This window comes from Amblyomma americanum, chromosome 3 (genome assembly GCF_052857255.1).
Source record: "Amblyomma americanum isolate KBUSLIRL-KWMA chromosome 3, ASM5285725v1, whole genome shotgun sequence".
Taxonomy (NCBI): Eukaryota; Metazoa; Arthropoda; class Arachnida; order Ixodida; family Ixodidae; genus Amblyomma; species Amblyomma americanum.
The window spans coordinates 198392170-198406175 of NC_135499.1; the positions used below are offsets into that span (position 1 = coordinate 198392170).

The window sequence follows — 14006 nt, forward strand, 5'->3', positions numbered from 1 at the left end:
TGGCGGTCGTGTACGCGGGAGTGGCGGCCATTCCTTTGTGGAAAGAGATCTGGCAGTTTCCTCCCTTCCAACATCGGTGTTCGGAGTGCTGGAAACGTCCGCTGATAATGATGCTTGACGAGGTGACTTTTCCTGAAAGCTTGATGTTTTCCGCCGTGAAGACCTTCGTCGGTGACGTCGTCTTCGCCGTACTTTCACAGCGGCCTCTTTGTGGGTAGAGTTGTCTCTCACCATTTGTTTAAGAATGGTGATCTCTTTCTTGATCTGGGGACAGTCTTTGGAAGAGGCGCAGTGATCACCTTGACAGTTAGGACACTTCAACGTAGTTGCGCTGCAGTTGTCTTCTGAGTGGGGTTCGGCACATCGAGGGCACACGGCCGAATGTCTGCAAACACCCTTCACATGTCCAATCTTCTGACAATTGAAGCATTGCATAGGTCTTGGAATAAATGGTCGAACCTGGTGGCGAAAGTGGCCGAACTTCACGTAGGGTGGAAGGCAGTCGCTTTTGAAGGTTATCCTCACACAACGTGAGTTGCCGAGGCGACCAACATGCACAATCACGTTGTGTTCGCTTGCTGGTTTTATGAAAATTGGTAGGTCTGCATTAGATATTTCACTGTCAATGTCATATATGACTCCTGTTATTGTGGCACCATTCGTTGGCACGATGGAACGGACCTTGATGTTTCCCAGCTGCGTTACAGGCTGTATGTAGTATGGTCAGTGCGCTCGGGCTCATCACATCGATTGCCAGGATGTTTCGCCTAGTGCTTATCCTAACATCCTTGATCTCATTTGGCACGGTGTTTTCTAGATACACGGAGAGTGCTTGCCTGTTGAGGACGCGCAGGTTGTCGGTAGCGTTCTGTGGCACAAACAGGATGGAGTGAGGCCATCGCTGAGGAGCTGTTTTCACAGTGTCCGAGCTGGACGCCGAAGATGAGATGATAATTTTTCGTTTGGCCTTGCGGTACTGGACAAGTCGAAAGCTGTCTTCCGAGGACTCGTCACCTGATGCGCAGTGCAGCTGTGTGTCCTCGCTACCACTCGACGTATTTCCTCGCTTCCGCGAACCGATGTCCGCGGGTGAACGGGAACCGGGAGGATCCTCCGGGTGTTGGACATCCATCACCGCGATGCAGGGGGCGGTAGACCCCACAGGTGCAGTAAGAAGTCCAGAAAAACACAGAGACGGGCGAGATGTGTTCCGCAAGAGAAGCACTTCGTCTTGATAATCAAGAATGTCCTAAAATTCAACACCCTGTCTATAAATGGCAACAGACGAGCAGAAAAGCATGTAAATGCAAAATTTGTTCATAATAAGCGATGGCTTGCTCTCCTATTGGCCAAGCATTGCAGACCACAAAAGCCAATATTTCGTGCTTAATAGGCGTACTTTTATAAATAGATATGTTTTTTTTTAATGTTGTCGCTTCAACAATTTAAAAGGTTTTTCCACAGCATTTCGGACAACAAAACCTTTTATTGGCGTCGTGTGCTGTGTTGTTCTCGCTACTATGGCTTTTGCGCACTACTTTTACGCCGAAGTCGTCTGCGCGCGGAGCGCGCCGTGAATACGGATTGGGACATCTCAGTAACGCCACTCTGTGTTCCTGAAAAAGACCTACTGTCCAGCACCAAGTAGCTCATCGCCCCATGATGATTTGCGCGTACATGGAGGTTCAGGTGCAGCGCCACCAGCTTTCCCTCTAGTTAATAGTAAGAAACTCTACGGTTCATACAGACGAGGAGGGGACCATTTTCACCCAGAGGCATGCCACCTCGCTCGTCTCGATGAGTGGTGTTTCAGCTCGGCGTAGAAAGGCGCCGCAACAGCCAGAGTAACGTGCAGAACGTGCGACACGTGCGACACGGCGCAGCACATGTTGTGGGACTGCCCTGGCCACCACGACAGCGGTAGAAAACAGCTCAAAAGACATATCACCACATTCAGTGCTTTGACTACGTCGAGCAACAACGCTCTGGCCCGACCCACGGCGCTCCCCCTCTGGCAATTTGCCCGTCAGGCAGGAATTGACCTCCAAATGCAATGCCCCATCCCTCTCCCCTCTCCATATTGTGAATAGGTCTTTGTGCAAGCTCCATTTAATAAAGATTACTCAACAGAACTGCTAGACGGACAACTTGTCAGTTGTTAAGGATCCATGCTGCTGCTGTTGTTGACAGGAAGAAAGAAAAGGAAAGTGCTCGGGCCTGCCTACTGGCTCAAGCCGAGCCACGCTAGTTGCCGCGTGCTGAAAGTGGGAGAGTTAAAGGATAGGAGGGCGAAGATGGATAGAACAGGCACGCGTTAATATGCCCCTGGCCGATCCCGGAGGCAGTGCAATACCGGGCCGACCCGTGCCAGAGTGCTTCAAGCCGAGCACTCCGCCATATTCCAAAAATAAGTTTAATATCTTGGGTCCAAGGACCCACAGCAGATATTAAACCAGGTATCAGATATTAAATATCAGGTATCAGTTATTAAATTTCAAATATCAGTTATCAGGTATTTAATATCAGCAGACATTAAGTCAGGTATAAGGTATCAGGTTAAGGATTCATGATGAAATACTGCACACAATAAAAACGGACCCGCAGAGGGGAACCAATTAGCAACGCACAGAAGTGCATTTTATTTTATTTATTTTATTTTACATTTCATTGTACCTCCCTGACTTTACCTGATTATCAGCGATAAAGGTTAAAACTCTGCTTGGAACAAAAGAAGCAACACCTTAAACAAATAAGCTTTGACATGATTTTCCTTCTGCTCATTTCACCAGCATGACGATGTGCCGGTATATGACCGGCCAGTCGTGGCCGAGTGAAAAACCCGAGATCAGTGTATAGATATGTATCAGCATTCATCGTATGTGTGGCTACGCGTGTGAAGCACGACAGCAGCCGAGATCAAGGTCCTCCACCCCGCCTCTTGCCGTTTCCCTGGGCGACAATTCCCACAACTCGCAGAATGAAGACGCCGTAGTGGTGGGAAAGACGGACGCCACTCTTCGCTGGGAGCGCTTTCAGCGCGGGTAAGAATGGACGACGCTGGGTAGGACTCTATATATACACTGCACAAACTGCGCTCTGTAGTTCGAAGGCAGGAAGGACGCGGGTATACGGCACTGCAGATATCTATATATAGCACAACCATACAAGCAGAGATGCATTTAACAAATGTGTGCCCCCCCCCCCCCCACCTCTTGGCTGAGAAATTTTGTTTCAGAAGGCCATGAAAACCTCAATTTTTTTTTCTACAATAAAAGTTCAGCAAATGTACTGCGAATAAAAACTTTGGGGCGCTTAAATCACCTAGTAAAAGCTGAATGCGATGGAATTTGATTTCACATTTTTCGCAGCTTCTGTAGCAGCTTCTGTATGCGTTTGCATAAGTTGCTGTGGTGTTGTACGTCGGTCAGCCGCCATAGTCGGTCTGCTATAGCTGCAGTAGCAGGCATCCGCTATGCTGCGACGGGGCCGACATCTGCGTAGATCACAATTTTTTATTATTTTTAATTTCGTTTTTCTATCTAGGTTGCTCTTTACAAACTAGATTGCTCACAACCCGATGGTTGGTGAGATTGTGTTGACGTTACAAGGTCATGTGATATCTCTCGACTAATCAGAGTTGCCCGTCAGGGCAGGTTGTGACGACGTTACAAGGTACGTAGCCTTTCTTGACTAATTAATGAAATTCATCTCGGACATCAGCGAGGTTTTGATGTGACTACAACCCTAATGCCATTACCTTAAAATTGAACACTCTCGCCCCCTTACCAAAACTCACCCATTAATCCGCCCCTGGAGCCAAGCCATTTCGCAACGACTGTAGAGTGACGCATACATACATGGTCACCAGTGGACAAGGCGTGATAGGTTTAATATTTCGCTTTCCTTTGCACAGATTACTTCCGTCGAGTGTGCGGCGATACTGAAACGGAAAGAATATTTTTGCTCAGGTGACAGTCACGGTGAGCATGGCGTAAACATTAGCTTTTCCAGTGCAAAGTCGCTGCTTTGGATCTAGATTATTTTTTGTGCACTCCTGCCATATTCGCCACTTTGGTCGCCCGTGCACTAGAACAGCTACTAGTATGCTATGTTGAACAACTGTAAAACTCTGTAATCCGGCCAAAGCCCGCACCAAGCAAGGTGTCTTTGCCTTCCGATGTCAGTTCAGCTGGAGTCCGCACAAAGAGGGACCTCCGTCAGCCTCAGACTATAGCGATCAACTCAACTCAGCTTCGCACCAATTCTCGGTTCCAGCTGGTCTTCCCGTCCCGCCTCTGTCATTCTGGAGAATTACAAAAAAAAAGACAACAACAAAACAAAGTAAATGCACCACTTCCACCAGCCGTGGTTCAAAAATACAGAGGTCGTACACGGGGAATGGCGCCTGATGTCCGCGAGACCTTTTCAGCAGAAACAGTTTAGTAACTGCCTTCGAGTCCATCGCCAACGCTTGCACGTGCTCCCAACGGGCGGTCCCCAGTAGCCGCCCCCTGTGAGCTTTAATTACTCATCAAACGGTCACAATGCGTTCGGAAGTGTGAGACACCACGGCTCGAAAAGACGTAAAATTCCGACTCCCGACAGGGAGTTGGGGTGCGAGACGCGTAACGCATAGCCGGACCCATCGAGGCGCCCGCCGCTGCCGTTATTGTAAGAAGCACTTAGCGGGGTGGGGTACCTAGGCGTCATTAAACCAACTCTAACTTAACAGAAGGCATTAGACGCAGTCGCTGGTTCTAGCGAACGCGGGTGCTAAACGCGCCGCAGAAGGACCTCAGAGGTGCGAGGCATTTATTGCCAAGGTGCTATAGTACTCGGTTTCCCTTCGAGCTGCGTAAGAGACAGCGAAAAGAAGAGAAAAGGAGGAAGGAAGCTTGGCATACTTGCGGTATCAGATTGAAACGTACTCCGTGTCATTCTTTCTCGGCCGTGTTTTGTATTCAGCGTCAACGGCTGAGGGCCTTTTGTATAGAGTGGCTGCTAAGTGAGGACGTGCCAAGAATCGCAGCCCAGGTATGCGAGAGACCCGTGTCGAAGGAGCTGCCGCCACCATTGCGCAACGCGCGTCGCGTTCACCTGTGTTTGGAGAAGTGATTCAAGGTCGTCAAGACTGACTCACCCATCTCTGCTTGCGCAAGACATTTCACTTAGGTGACGGCCGTACCATTTGGCGCCCATAAAACGGCACTTCGTTTCTGGCGCAGCAAACGTACGAAATGGCCTGGGAACGGCGCATAACATCTCCCGACAGGCAGCGATACATTTTCTGTTGGGTCGCAGCCGAGCCCCATTGGTTAACCATACGATACTGCTTGCCCCTCAAGAAAGACGCGAACACGCCGTTTCCTGGAAAAAAAAATAACAGCTTCCTCGCCAGCTTGGCCCCATACACGCTTAAGTAATGCCATATGCTTGTCGTCAGTGATTTCAGTCACAAAAAAAAGTGGTAGGGTTTTAACGTGGTCAAACCGACAGACGGGCGAAAGCATGTGTTTAGCCTGGTTGGCTCATGGTTTTGCTCTGCTGGGTCGTCGGCACGTCTGGCGACGATATTAGACTCGGGTTAAGCTGTGAATGAGGTTAAGCTGATCTGGGGTGTTGGCGCCGCAAATGGGAGTTGATAGAGACAACAGTGTGCAATGCACAGCGCCAGAATGTGTTGCAGTTTGACACAAGGGGTGATCGGCTGCTGCGATACCATAGTGCTCTCGTGCAGTGGCCAGGGAAGCTGATCTGTTCTCGCCGCCGCGGGTTCTAAACCCAGACGCGGCAACATTTATCTTATTTTTGCATGGGTTGTTGCTCTGCTTGCCGAGGTCACCTTCAAGGTCGAGCTTCACACACACTCGATGAGCCGATTGACTGCACCTCGTCAGTGCTTCCCCACTAAAACCTGCTTCTACACGTCACCTCCAACAAGAACGATGCCAAGAGCTTCCCTGCCACACTGGTGACGTATGCATAACTAGTGCTGAGTAGTTGTCATGGTTTGCGTAAAGCGTCGAATTTTCTTTTTCCGATGTCTCGGGCATCGTGAACAGCCGACTTGTTTGTACACCGCAGCCGCTCTGCTATTCTAGAGTTCCGCATTGCATACGCTGCAAGTGCTATGGAATGACCAGATATGGTCAGCTTTACTCGACCAGTTCTGAACAGGACATAACCATTATTTTTTGTTTGTTTTGAACACAGTTGCACCACATGTCCTCAGTACCCACCCCTGCGCAAGTAGGGAGCTGTATACTTTGGCGAACTATTATGCTCTCGCATATACGCTGGCCGAATATACTTGATTTATCTATATTTTTATGCAATCAATTAGGCTACCTAAATCGCAATAGAAACTCTTATAGGTGCATTAGAGCAGAACACGCAAGAGTTAATTTCTCCTCGTGTGTGCCTACACCCCTCACATGCCTGTCAGATGCCCGCATCTTAAAGCGCCCTTGTAGTGACCGCATATACCATCAGTGTAGGTGAAACCTGTAAGATGGCCACTTTACAGTGAAAAGTGAGCGTATATATGTGACAGGCGCAAACAGAACCGACGCAGCATACCGTTACATCGACACACATGCTTCTTATGACTGCATTATTGTGCTTCGGACAAAGACTTGCCTCTTCTAAAACCACTGTAGTGGTTTTTCAAGACTCCCACGTACCATTGTTGTCCCTTCAGCAGAAGGAATCCTGTGACCATCCCACGCATTTTCGGCCTTTACCCGACAGCCCCCGCGCGAGAAATCGATGGTCACATGCTAATCAGCTGCCGGCGCTATAGCGGAGCCACACGTGACTTGTCTTCCCTGCCACCCATTGAGAAGAGGCATGTGCAGTTCTCACAGCGCGGCCATGCGACGGATTTCATTCGCATCGAACCTCCGGCCCGGCACGAGACGTCTTCCACGCTGGCAGGCCGCGGAGGTGGTTGTGGCGCTATCGGCGGCGAGGGGGAGGGGGGCATGCCCCGCGCATAGTTCCCGTGGGATCTGCAGTGGTCGGCGGCGGCAGAGTGACCGCTCCGACGCCTCCTCACTATGCCCCGTCTCCCAGAGGGCGCTGCGCGAGCCGCACCGCTGGGATGGGTAACGAGCCCTGTGTATATATACGTAACGGAAAGGAAATCCGACAGACTGATACTAATCGCCGTCACGCCGCCGCCACCGATGTGGCCCGTAGATTCGCGGTCGAACGCCACCGCCACCACCACGGCCGGGGGGAAAGGGCACCCGGGTATTCTTAGAAACCACGCGATGTCTCGTATGCCCCAGTGTCCTCCGCCGACAAATATCTCCCTTCTTTCGTTCTCTTTTAATTTTTTTTTCTGAGGTCACCAGAATAAGCGCCGAGTCTTTCCGTAGAGCCAACGGGGGTCGCTTTATAAATGACACTGCGCAAACTGCGCTCAGCGCTCATTTAAACCGAAATGAATTCCCTTCCCTTCTCTGCCACAGAAAAAGAACAGAGTTACCTGAAGAAGACATGTGCAGTGTGGTAGCAGGACCCATCCTGTAAAAACATATAAATTGCCACACACGCTATTAAGCGCGCACTCACACGCCACATGAAGTTGATCTTCGGGCTCAGATGGACAGAACTTCTGAATGGACACTAAGCTATTCCCTAACCAATCAACGAATGCATGAAAACGACACTCCCAATGGTGTTAGCCAGTGAAAGGCGTTGGCACCTCATCAACTGTCCCTGACGAAGGAGGTCTTGTCATTGCTATCCTGTGTGATGAACGTCAAAAATTAAAAAAAAAAGAAATAGTATTCTCGATACGTAGTATATGACGATAATATTTGTACCATAAAAGAGAAGGTAATGATTTGTTGTAACTAATGTGCATTGCCCCATAGGGTTGAAAAAATTCAGGCATTAATTGTTAATTCTAATCATTCACGCGATGATGTTGTTGTTGCAGGCGTATTGCACCTATTACCCCTTCTTTTTTCTTCATTCCTTCCTTCCTTGCTTCGTGGCATCCTCTCTTTCTTTCATGGTTCATGCTTTCTTTCAACCACCTCAGGAGTTCAGCAGTATGAAGAAGGTAATACCGTATACTGGAAAGCTCTTTGTTTCCTCCCAGCCCCACTTAAAGAAAAACGCACAAGGAAATGGGGCTGTAGAAAAACTTGAATGAGCACTTGCAGTTTATAATAAACTGGTACAAAGAAGCTTGCTGGTGAATTAACGTTATGGGCAGCGTTCTGCAATGAGTGAGAAAAAAAAAGCCGTAAAACTCAGGCAGCCAACATCAGCGAAGTACCAGTGAGCAAGAAACCCGACGAGGTGACCTTACCCTGCATGCTGGGCCATCTACATATGCATAGCGCTGGGTTGCTTTCACTCACCCACTCATTTCCTCACTCACTAACATAGTCGCTCCTTACTCGCTCACTGACTCACACTCACTCACTTAATAACTCCGTCATTTACTCACTCACTCACCTAATAACTCACTCGCTCCTCACTCACTCATTGACTCATACTCACTCATTCACTGGCTCACATTTTAAATTTTTTTTCGAGGAAGACTCGTCGCCGCCGTTGTGAAGTGAGTGACAATGTATCATAAAGCCTCTGGGATCCGCACAAACGAGCTGTCGACGCACCCCTTTAACTTGCGAAATCAGCCGGTGATGGCGACACCTGTATTTCGTTTTATTATTATTTTTTTGCTTTTCCTATCTTATACAAGCTGTGTTTTCGGTGAGCGCGGTCTAGTTGTCGTTACAATGCCGTAGTGCACCATTGCGGGCCAACATCAGTTTCTCTTCAGCGTCCCTTTAAGAACGGCCTTCATGATCGCGATTTCAGTGCGCTAAGGCCACTCCTTCCTCACAAGCCACTGATTCGCTGCACGTATGTAGCTTGACGTCTGCTCTTCAACCCCCACAGCGAACATTGCGCGGACAGATGCTCGGCATTGCAAAACAGTTTTCGCACATATCCTCGCCGGAGTGCGTTGATAAGAGACTGCTGCTTTCTGGAGCTTGAGTTTGTGCTGTTGTTAAAGGTGCACTAAAGAGGAATCTGAACTCGTCTTTTTTACCGCGAGAACTCTATCTACACGTTCCGGGCATTCTTAGAAACATGGAACTATTGTCCTGTGCGGACGATTTCCCTAATTTAAATCGGATTAAACGTCCCGGCTCGCGCCTTTTTTTTTTTTTTAACTCAGCGCAGTAGGTACGAGGAGTCAACCAACGCGTCAGCCAGTCCCGTGGCGGCTTGCCGCTCTGCCATCGGCGGAGTGATACGTAAATCAAAGAGTCCACGTGTATTTTTATTTCCGTGGGCCTGATTTGCGGCTATGTTTTCTGTGACAAACTGTTTACTCACAGAAACCTAAAAAAAATAAAAGGGAAAGTGAAGCCACCACTAGACTGGCTGAAAGGCACTCCACGCGTTGGTTGACTCCGCCTACCTACCGCGTTGAGTTCAAAAAAAGGCGGGGGCCGGGACGTTTAATCCGATTTAATTAGGGCAATCGGCTGCGCAGGACAATAATTCGAAGTTTCTAAGAATGCCCGGAACGTGTAGATAGAGTTCCCGCGGTAAAAAGACGAGTTCAGATTCCTCTTTAGTGCACCTTTAAGCTCCGATATACGCGAGAACATCGGTCGGGTACGTGCAGGTCAAAGCGGCACGGATGGACCATTTTGCTGTGTCCAGGCGTCGCGATGCGCATATATGGGCTCACGTTTGTAGCAACAATATCCTCACGTGTGCCTCTGATTTCAAAACCGACGCTCGTTTGTCTTACCAGAATCTTCAGGGTTTTGCCTCCCAAACACGTTCACCGCTCAGTACACCCTGTCTCGATTTAAAAACAACAAAATATTTTCAATTACAAGCTTAATAAAACAACGCACCTGCTACTGCGCTACTGTGCTCGTTCTACACTAGGTGAAAATCGGCTTCTCGAGACTGATTCCGCGTTTAGAAAAAGATTAGTTTCTGATGTGGTAATTATGGGCTTAGCTAACAAAATAAAAGATGCGACAAAAGGGAATCGTATATTAGCCCATTGGATGGTTCTATTTTCTGTCCTCGCTAGCGTACATGGCCGAAGAATTAGCTTCAGGTGCCTTCATTGTCTTTTACGGTGTACCTAAGGCGAGGAAAGCGAAATGAATCCTTGGTTAACTTAAGGCAAGCACATGCATGATGCTCGCAAAGCGAAAATTCCTCTAAACGACCTGGATTCTTTTATCGTCGGATACCAAGCTAACGATCATAAAAACATAAAAGGAAACTCGGCCTCCAGACAACAAATGTATATGAACGGTCGTTACAGTAAAATCCGAGAAACCTTAGGAAAAAAACTTGCCACCTGGCTTTAGCGCAGATGCATTCTACTGTGGCACGCGTGGTCTCAGCAGCACGTCCTTCGCCTCGCACGCGACTGCATTCATTTCGTCGTTATTCTTCGAACTTCAATCCACATGCATCAGTTGATGAGACGCGGCAACGAGCATTGCGGTGTGCATGCCCGTTTTATTTCCCTACACAACCGCGCTTCCCGCGTGTGTGTATACAGTTCCATCTGAGCTGCGCACTTAATTAGGCGTCTCGTACGCCGCCTGTGGTATCCCGCTGACGACTGCCCGCTGACTGCGGGCCGCGCCGCGGGACCTCCGCCGCTGCGCGGGAGGAGGCGGCTCCTGTGGGAGCGGATCCGATGCGCGGACTTTTCTCCGAGCCTCGTCCGCGAGGGGCGCGGATGCTGCTTATCTGGCGGCGCTGCTGCACAGCTGGGATCCTCCGTTCCGTTCGGACGTGGGTTCCGTTGAATGAACGGCTGGCGACCGTCGTGGCGTGGCCAACCGTTTCAGTGAATGGCTGCCATTCCGAGCAGTCGTCGCTGGAGGATGTGGGGTTCTTTTGGTCAGAGATTGAAGCTCCTTGGTATACGCGGCCTGAAGAGTTTCACAAACGTGAAACACCGGACGCAATTAGTCCATAAATGCTTTCCTATCGTTTTCCCATCGACGTCTACGTATTCTGATGATGATGATGATGATGATGATGATGATGATGACCTTAGGCTTAATGGCACATACCCACGGCGGGGGATTGGCCAGGGTGCATTGCTGATGCAGTTCTATATGTATTCTATCGAGGTTCTACCTTCTTCTTAGTCTACTATTTCTCCCTCTTCTTACAGTGCGTCACACCTGATTTTTTTTTATCTGCCCTCTGAAAAGACTTACCGGAGCTGACTCCAAGCACAGAGGCTGTTTACAACAGTCGATTCAGTACGAAAGCGCGGGCTTTTTTTTGTCAAAGACTTTTATTGATTTTACATGCATGAATGACTGAACTGAGGCGTACACATAAGGACTGATTCAGTTTTGCGTTTTGATTTTTTTTAACGCACACGCAAAAGAAGATTTTGCTCGGGTCAGAACCTCCTGATTAGTGCTATGTAGAAGACGACGATGAGCAGGCAGTGCAGCGTGACAGCCTGAGGACATCATCATCATCATCATCATCAGCGGGACAGAGTGTGCGCGCTAGGTAAATGCTCGCAAGAGACGATTTTGCTTGGCTCTGAACGTCCACATTAGTGCCTTCACACTAATAAAAGAAAGAAGATAATAAATGCGACACCAGTCAGTCTGCTATCTCCGTTCTTTTGCCTGTCGGGTCTTCACTGTGAACCAACAAACATGATGGTTTTTCAAATATGTCCGTGATTGCTGGATTTATCAGGAAGCAGCGTAATGACAGCCATATGCTTCGGCTCCGATGCCTGAAGAGTTCCGCAATGGCCGTCTTATAGTAAGTCACTCATTATGCTCTTTTCACTGCTTGCACTAAACGCTAGTGTTCATCTAAAGATAAGGAAATCCTACAGGCGCTCACCTCCCCCGAGTATTACCGTTTTTTTCTAATCGCCTTCTTTGCATAACTACGCATGCAGTTTTATCTAGGGTCGGTAAACGTACTGAATCTGTAGGTGACTGCAGGCAAGGCCTTCTACCTAGAGTTCTTAAGACACACTCGTGCTCAGTTTATATAAAGTCACGCACAGAGCGCTGCGCATACGCACACGTAATATGTGATTTCAATATGTCTGCTCGTCATTCCGGAACTCCCACCTCTCGCTCCGCACTCTCCCGCTCAGGCTCCGAAGCGCGATCTGGCGATCATACTGCGTCGTTAAAGGATCTTCTGCGACTACGGTGGCGCTGTCGCTCAGAAGAACTAACGCCGAACGACACCGGGGACACCTGCGGTCGGAAATGGGCCGTGGCGCATTCTCTTCCTTAAGAGCCGGGGAGGAGATAGACAGAGCACCTCGCCCCAGGAAGCCGGCACAAAAAGCGCCAGGAGCAGCTGCCACCGCCGCTGCCTCCTGCGCACGTGCAGCGCCGATCTGCGTCGCGCGACGACGAACAGCGGGGAGTGCAGTGCGGAGCAAGAAGTCTCCTTTCTAATTGCGTCAATTTGTCACCGCGGCGTCCATTGATTCATGGGCGACCACCTTCCAGAAAGCCTAATGATTCGCGTCGTCTTGCTTCCGCGGCCTTGGCCCACCGGCGGCGTGGTGTCGTCCGTTGCGACGCCGCTCACCGCACTCTCGCTGCCGACGCTGACGCTGACGCCGCTCGGTGCATTTCTGCGCGTCGCTCCGGCGCTGCTGCTCTGCGTGACACTAGTGCCCTGCGGTGAAGCATCTGGTTGCGCGGCGGGGAGTATGGACGAGTTGACGAATACATAGTATATACGCATAACATTTTGGAGCGGTTATCACTACTGCGTAGTATCCAAGCCACGTTGTGGCGCGTCAGCCGGCTACTCCCCAAGAGTTCCCTTCGTGCAGTAGACTGCTGCGGACCGCGCCGAATTAATTAGCGGTTCACGAGGTCATCCCGAGGTAGCGTATGTACCATGACAAGAAGGTTACGGAGCCACCATGCGCAGCTCATATTCTATTCAACAAACATGTTTGGCCGCGCAACCATCGCTTAGTGGGGTTGCCCATAGAGGAGCAATGTCCAGCTCTGCAGAAACATCGCTGCCCGTGACTTTTCACAAATGGTAGAAAACAATCGGTGCAGATGCGGCTGCTTTCTGCTAGTGCATATCAGGACTGATGGGCGTGGCAAGGGGCAGTGTTCGTTGGCCGCTAAGAAAACCGTCATTGCGCACAAGTGTTGACATTTTCGCATAACTGGCTGTCTCCTCGACTTTCACCTCCTGCAGCATTACGCGTCCTTAGCTGCTCCATTCATGAACGTAACGCGCACTCGCACACACACAAAAATAGATCGGGAACGAAAATTGTACACTAACAAAATGCACAATCTTGTGATTAAGCCGTTGTCAGGGACACAGTTGGTAATTCGTATCTTTTGACACTGCATGAGAGCTCGCTTTAAAATAGAGTAAGATGGTAATATAGCTTATTGGTTCTCACCACTAGTCGAATACGCCGATGAGAAGTATGCAAGAAAAAATATCGAGCATTCTACAAAATTTATCTTCAGTGAGAAATAGCCTTGACGTCAACGAGTAATCCTGAATTGTGGAGGAGTATTAAAACTTCCGTGCATCTCAAAATGGTTTTTTGTCCTACTGCGCTTTACGGGAAATCACCATACGCAGCCGGGGCCTATATAAACATGGAGGATGCCTGCTATGCATGCAGTGGGACCAATACGGGGCTGCCTGCCTGCAACAACTTTGCGGGGCCACTTACCGTTCCATCCCGCAGCGAAGCATCCGGCTGCGAGTGCCCAGCGTGAATTCCTCTGAACCTGGCGCCTGAGAATTCCAAGCGGCGCTTCCAGGTGCTTCCAGGCGGATCTCTGCACTGCAGGACTGTTCGTGAAGGGGCCTCAATATCGAGGCATCTCCAACTCTCTAATGATGTCCATCCTGCGATGCTGTTTACTTCGGTAGAGCCTTGCTGCACAGTTGAGAAGAGCGGAGCGCTGGAGGTGATTACTAGGAATTTTCATCTTTCA

At 49.5% G+C, this 14006-nt stretch overlaps 1 pseudogene; it reads right to left on the reverse strand.

Moving 5' to 3' along the window:
- Positions 1–2319: 2319 nt before the first annotated feature.
- Positions 2320–2488, reverse strand: LOC144126501 (U2 spliceosomal RNA; annotated as a pseudogene).
- Between the last annotated feature and the right edge of the window lie 11518 nt (positions 2489–14006).